The sequence below is a fragment of the Triticum aestivum genome, chromosome 3D, assembly GCF_018294505.1.
Source record: "Triticum aestivum cultivar Chinese Spring chromosome 3D, IWGSC CS RefSeq v2.1, whole genome shotgun sequence".
Taxonomy (NCBI): domain Eukaryota; kingdom Viridiplantae; phylum Streptophyta; class Magnoliopsida; order Poales; family Poaceae; genus Triticum; species Triticum aestivum.
This window is the reverse complement of record NC_057802.1, coordinates 461,448,830-461,455,225: the sequence shown is the minus strand read 5'-3', so window position 1 is coordinate 461,455,225 and position 6,396 is coordinate 461,448,830. Positions and strand designations below refer to the sequence as shown.

The following is a 6,396-nucleotide window of genomic DNA, read 5'->3' as shown; positions in this document are numbered from 1 at the left end:
GAGCAGGAAAGGCCAGGAACTATGCCATGGAATACAGTCCGACTGAGCTGAAGCTGCCTTTGCTTGATTCCCAACTTCTCCATGGTATCTTTGTATAGGATGTTGATGCTGCTACCGCCATCTATCAGAACTCGGGAGAAGCGAGCAGCTCGCCTATCAGTGGCAAAGGTTGCATCCAGAACCAGGGCGTAGGAGCCGGGATTGGGCATCACTTCCGGGTGGTCGGCTCTGCTGCAGCTGATGGGCTTCTCGGACCAATGCATGAACTCGGGGGTCTCTGATGCCACTGCATTTACTTCTTGCTGTCATTGCCGTCTGTTGTGCTTATCGTCGGCCACGCTGGTGAACACGACATAAGCCCCGTGCTCTTTGGGATACTCGTCTTGTATGGCTCCGACTGGTCGAACTGCCGGCTGCTGGCGCGGAGGAGGAGGCGGCTGCCCAACAGGCGGAGGAGGCAGAAGGCCGTCACCCTTGGCGATCCTGGTGAGCCAATGGCACTTCCGAGTGGTGTGGTTGGACGGCTTCGCGCCGCTGTGAAATTTGCAGGGCGCGTCAAGAGTCTGCTCATACAAGAAAGCCGGCAGCCAATTGGGCTTGCCGCCCTTCTGGCGCTTGGATGGAGGCTAACCTTCCGGCTGCTGGTCTTCGACTGTCGCCACCTACCGGCTTGTGGAAGCCGGCTGCATGGCCTTGCACTTGTTGTCGCTTGGTTGCTGGCGCCGACTGGTGTCGCCAGCCGGGGTTCGAGGAGCTTGAGGGGCCACTTTGCCAGACGCATCAACTTGGATCTCTGCCTTCATGGAGGAGTCGGCCGTGGCGTATTTGTCTGCTATGATCAGCAGCTCGTCGAGGGTCGCCGGCTCGTCGCAGAGAAGTCGGTGCTTGAGGAGGGTGCCCTCTCGGCACCCAGTGGTGAAGTACTCGATGGACTGCACCTCGTGCATGCCTTCGCAAGAGTTGCGGAGCTCGGCCCAGCGCGTGAGGTAGTCGCGAGTCGACTCGTTGGGGCCTTGTACGCATAAGGAGAGCTGGCGAGGTTTGGGCGGCCGCTTGTACGTGCTGGTGAAGTTGCGGATGAAGGCTTCGGTGAAGTCGACCCAGCTGTTAATGATGCGGGGCTTCATGCTGTTGAGCCATGTCCGGGCAGTGCCCTGGAGCATGAGCGGAACGTATTTCACAGCAACGCGCTTGTTGCTGTTCGCAATGCTGACGGCTGTGGAGTAGTCGACCAGCCAGTCCTCTGGCTTCACGGAGCCGGTGTACTTGGGCTTCTTGGGCGTATCTCTTGGGAGCGTGAACCCTTTGGGGAAGGGCTCGTCTCGAATGCGGGGGCCGAAACAAGGTGGACCCAGCTCATCTTCCTCTTCTAGCGCCAGGGATCGGTGGAGACGGTCGATCCGGTGGCGGGCATCGTTCTCTCCGACTCCTTCTCGGCGGCCAAGGCGGTCGCCGAGTGTCGGGTGTTCAACAGGCAGCGGGGTGACGCACCTTTCCCTGCGAGGGGGAGGAGGCGGACAGTCATCCCGTCGTTCCACTGCTCTCGGGCGGCCGTCTTGGTCGCGTTCGATGGTGATGCGAGTCCGGCTGCGGCTGGCAGCCGGCTCCTTGTCTCTTCTTCCGCGGACGCCACCAGTCGGTGTCCGGGATGTCGCGCCTTGATCTCGGCGGGGAGGCAGATCGTCGTTTTGTCGGTGAGGCGCCTCAGTGCGGCCACTACAACAGGAACCCCCCTTCATCAACGCATCGATGCGTTGTCGTATGTCCATATATGTGTTGCTATGGTGTACACCAACGGATTAGTATGTGTTGCCGTTGGTGGCGTTGCAAGGGTGTACAACAACGTATATACATGCGTTGGTAAACAGCGTGTAGAAGCGTTGTAAGAGAGCAACACATAGAGTTAGAGCTTAACAACATTTCATATGCGTTGGTGGATGCCCCCACAAAAGGATTTTCATATGGACCTGGGAGATCATGGCAACGAATAGAAGCTTTGTTAGACAGCATGAACATTTAATGATAGTTTATATATTGCCATCAAGAATTATGAGTGGGCAAATATGAGTCGCAATATAATGAACAGAAGGTCTCATGTATTAAATCAATTGTGTTGCATTACAAAAGAACACATTCCAAAGATTACAAGATGTGAAACAATCTAGTAGTAGCCCAATTGTCAACCTTGCAATCAACTACAATGGTTGAAACGTTGACCCTAAATTTGACATCTAATTATCTAATAGTGGCCACATTCTCGACATTGCCATCAACATCTGACCCAAGCATCATCAGTTCTTGGCAATCTACAACAACAAATAAATGAGATGAGTAACGTATGGCAGAAAAAAACTGGTTAAAGCAGTAGAAACTCAAAGGAGCACCATGGTAGCTCTGTACAAAGATTATATATCAAGTGTTTGTAAACTGCAGATTCAGCATATGGTTGGTAATTTAGAAGACCAAATATATGTATACTGACATGAAATTTGATTGGTTGACAAACTGTAACCTGCATGAGCCAATAACACCCTTGGTGAACTGGGGAAACAAAATTAAGTTCTGCTTACAAAACACACTGTAGATCGGCTGCCAGTCATCAATAAATCATTATTCATACGCTGGTATCTGGCTCAAATTGTTTATCTCATTTTAAATAAGTATACTGAATATGAACTCTGATTTAATCTGAAATCCTAAGGAAGTGATATTAGTATGCTAAAAATCTATTTAACAAATAAATATATTTTTCAAGGGACATGGTTCAGTATTTCACGTAAGTGATTACCATACTAATAGGTAGGCTACTTTTTCAACAACATACAGTTAGTGTTGTTTGAACCAAAAAATTGCTTGCAAAAAAGAATACTGTAACAGTTTAAAGTACATTGCTAAATGAGATGGGCAATGCAAAAACTAAACATCCTTGGGTCGTGTCATTTTTATTTTCCTAGTACTGTACATGCAGCTAACTTTTCCTCCTTGGCCAAACAGTTACCCGTGCATAATCAGTAGCTGTAACTATACTTACTTAGATCCATCTGACTTCTCAGTACTGCATCTTGCATTATATTCGCTGCATTAGTGCGGCCGAGTCACTGCTGTCGTCCATAAAGGAGACGCACCTAACCTCGCATTGTTCCTGCCCTGCACGTTTACAACTAAACCAAATTTTAAACCCAAAAATGAGCATAGTCAAAGCCTGGAATGGCAACCCGGTGGATAATATTGGTGTAACTGATGATGCGGACACCAAAATAGATAGAAGTGGGGCGGCACAAGAAACATACAGAACCTACAGGAACGAGTTAAGATGTGCAGAGATGTGCATGTCTGACTCAATTCTTTAGTGCAAAGTGTGTCAAACAAATTAATAAGATTCATAACACTGATAAGGGGATCTTTTTTTCTCCTTAAAGTAACCAAATGTCATTCGTTGTTAATAGTGTTGACCCATTGATCCTTGAAGATCCACTTTGATGACATGGTCACAAACTAGGAATAATTTGAGATAATATGGCAGCTAATTGAATGAGTCTGATGATCAACTTCAATTGAAAATATTAGTAATTAAGTATTCACCTACATACTATATAGTAGCAAGAAAATCAAAGAAATTAAATGCATCACAAAAACAGTTTGTCAGAAAGGAGGAAGGAAATATTCTTCCTGTGAATTAACACAGATAGCCACGGTTCCATATATGTAAATCAGTCAGCTAAGTAGCAACAACCTGCAGATGGAGAACTAGATAGGAAACATGCCTAAAATTGAACATCTGGAAAGGAGAAGAGGGAGCTTGGGCCTGCCCTATTCTACAACACTATAGCGGGAAATCCAGCGAAGATGTCGAAATACTAATATGACTAAGAACTCAAAGATCCAGCAGAGAAACATGGATGCGTCGCCATCGACGCTGGTGGATCAGATCGACGGAGGGCGGGACTTGCGGCTGAGAAAGGTTGGACTGAGAAAACAAGAGGATTGCAGAAGTACGTACGGTGATGATGTTCTGGTGGCGGAGGCAGAGGGAGACCTCGAAGGCTGCGCTCGAACTAGGCGGCGATGGCGGGATCCAGCTCTAGCTGGCTCACCATCTTGATGGCGACGTTGAGGACGGCGTACCAGACGCGAACCTGGCCCGGATCTCGAACTTGGATAGGTCGGTGTTCCATACGTCCTCCCCGTCGCTCCAGATCGTGGCCCCCGGTGGCACCACCTAGTACGAAATCAAATCCAAAATTTCCTGCAAGAAAGATTTGGGTGAGGGGTTAATGATTCTTTCTCGACTCTGCATTTCAGTACGTTGCTCCAGGATAAGCATCCCGGGAGCCTTGATCTGCGTTTGATCCGAGAACCAGGGTGGCGAGGAGATGATTGTGGAGACGGAGAGGAAAATTAGGAGCAAGTGGGTACGGGGAGGAGGTTAGCTTTTTTTTAAGTGGGAGGAAGGGGAGGAGGTTAGCTATTTGTGGGGTGGTGGGAGAGGAGGCCACGGCCCAACACATGATGACTCTCCGTTGCTAATGATGTGTTGGTATATGTATGTTCTTGTTGTAGCCGGCCTCGTGCTGCTCGGCAGCCGCGTCGAGGAGCCGTTGGACGCGCTCCGCCATCTGGCGACGTTCTTCGCCCTCGAACTTGTCCAGCTCTTCTGCTGCCGCCTGAGCAGCTCGGATATTTTCCGCGGCCGTGGCGTAGACGGGGCGATCTGTCCCGAATAGGTTGGCGATGGCCACGCCGCGCTGCTGGACCATGCCAAGGTGGCTGGGCCCACCGGGAGCCGGCGTGCCGCCCACAGCGCGGTCCATCTCGCGCTGGTAGGCCTCCGACAGGCGTCTCATGCTGGCCAGCTTCTTGGCGCCCTCAACGAGCTGGATGCGGCGTGCTTCCAGCATATTGGCGTCGGCGTCTTCTGGGATGGACGCCGTCAGGTCTTGAAGTGCCGCATCGAGCGGGTCATGAGCACCTCCGCCGGAGTGCTCGCTGTGGCCGATGACAAGCACCTCCGTGACGGCGCTTTCGCCGCTCTCCGCGCATGGAGGCGGCTCGTCGTAGACCACCACGTTGGTGGGGAACGCGTCAAGTGACGCAGTGTCGGAGTCAACAAGCATCGGGTCGGTGGAGCCAACAGATTCCAAGTCCGCAGCAAGCTCGCTGGTGACGTGGAGCTGATCGAGGAGGCTGACGAGGCGGCTCTCAGGGCCGTCGGTGCCCGCATCAGACGCGGGCTCGTCGGAGAGGCGAACCTCGCCAACAAGATCGGCGAGGCAGCTCGCCGCGCAGGCGATCTCCGCGCCGTGCAGCGCGTCGGCGCAGACGTCGTCGGGCGTGCCGGGCTGGCTGCGCTCGCCAGGGAGGAAAAGGGTTCCCGTCCAGAACAGGTCTCCGGACGACGGTGCACCTCGCCCCACGATGGGCGCCAAATGTCGGGGGTTGGGTGTGACATATGCCAATGGATGGCTTATCATGGTGGGAGCGAGTAGAACATCGCCGGTGCCTGGAAGCGGGATGAGGCGTAAACACGAACGCCGGCGCACTTTACCCAGGTTCGGGCTCTCCTAGGAGATAACACCCCTAGTCCTGCTCTGTGGGGTCTCCGCATGATCACTAAGGCACTAGTGGTACAATGGTGCTCCTCGAGCTGTATGCTAGAGGCAGGAGGAGGCAAGGCTAGCTCTCTACTTACGCTATGGGTTGGTCTAGTTCTAACAGGTTGGGAACTCTTTGCATGGGTGCCCCGGGGGGTTTATATAGGACTACCCCCCAGGGGTACAATAGTAATCCGGCCAGGTGTAGGACCCGGCTGTCAGTCTCTCTGGTGGCCGGCTTCTCCGCCGGCTGCTGGGGCCCGCCGCCTGGTGGGCCCTGCCGACTGGTCTGGTACTGAGCCGACAGGCCGCCTCCGCCGCTCGCGGGTCTTGTCGGCTGCTGATCACTGTAGCCGTGATGCTAATGACGCCGGCTTGGTCAGGAGAGCGTGGCTACAGCCCTTGCCGCCTGCCGGGCGATTACTGTAGCCACTCCGCGTCTCATCTGGTTGATGGCGCGTGGGGTCCGAGGAAGGGGCGGGCCGACTGCTGGAGGCCGACCTCCCTCGGATCCGACTGGTGGGGCTCTAGCTGTCTTTCGGGCTCTCACTGATCGGTGGGGCCCGTCGTCCTTGGGCCGTACCGACAAGCCATCGTGGGAGCAGGGCTCCGCCTGCTTGTGGTGATGTCAGGGGTGGAGTGGCAACAGTGCCGCGCCGGGCGGAGATCCCCGCCTGTACGGTGCACTATGGTCACGCCTATCCCTGGATTTGGGAGGGATGGGCTATACTGTAGCCACTCCCTGTCTTGTCTTTCTTGATGAGGGCGCAGGCTTCGTTGGGCCACGGGCCGACTGCTAGGGGCC

General features: G+C 53.4%; 1 long non-coding RNA gene across 1 annotated transcript; it reads right to left on the bottom strand.

The window, feature by feature from the left end:
• Positions 1 to 2,076: 2,076 nt before the first annotated feature.
• LOC123074953 (uncharacterized) lies at positions 2,077 to 4,492 on the bottom strand. The gene is made up of 3 exons (XR_006436065.1): positions 4,001 to 4,492; positions 3,032 to 3,147; positions 2,077 to 2,306 (listed from the first exon to the last, which is right to left on the bottom strand). It is a non-coding gene; the product is annotated as an uncharacterized lncRNA (long non-coding RNA).
• Positions 4,493 to 6,396: the final 1,904 nt, after the last annotated feature.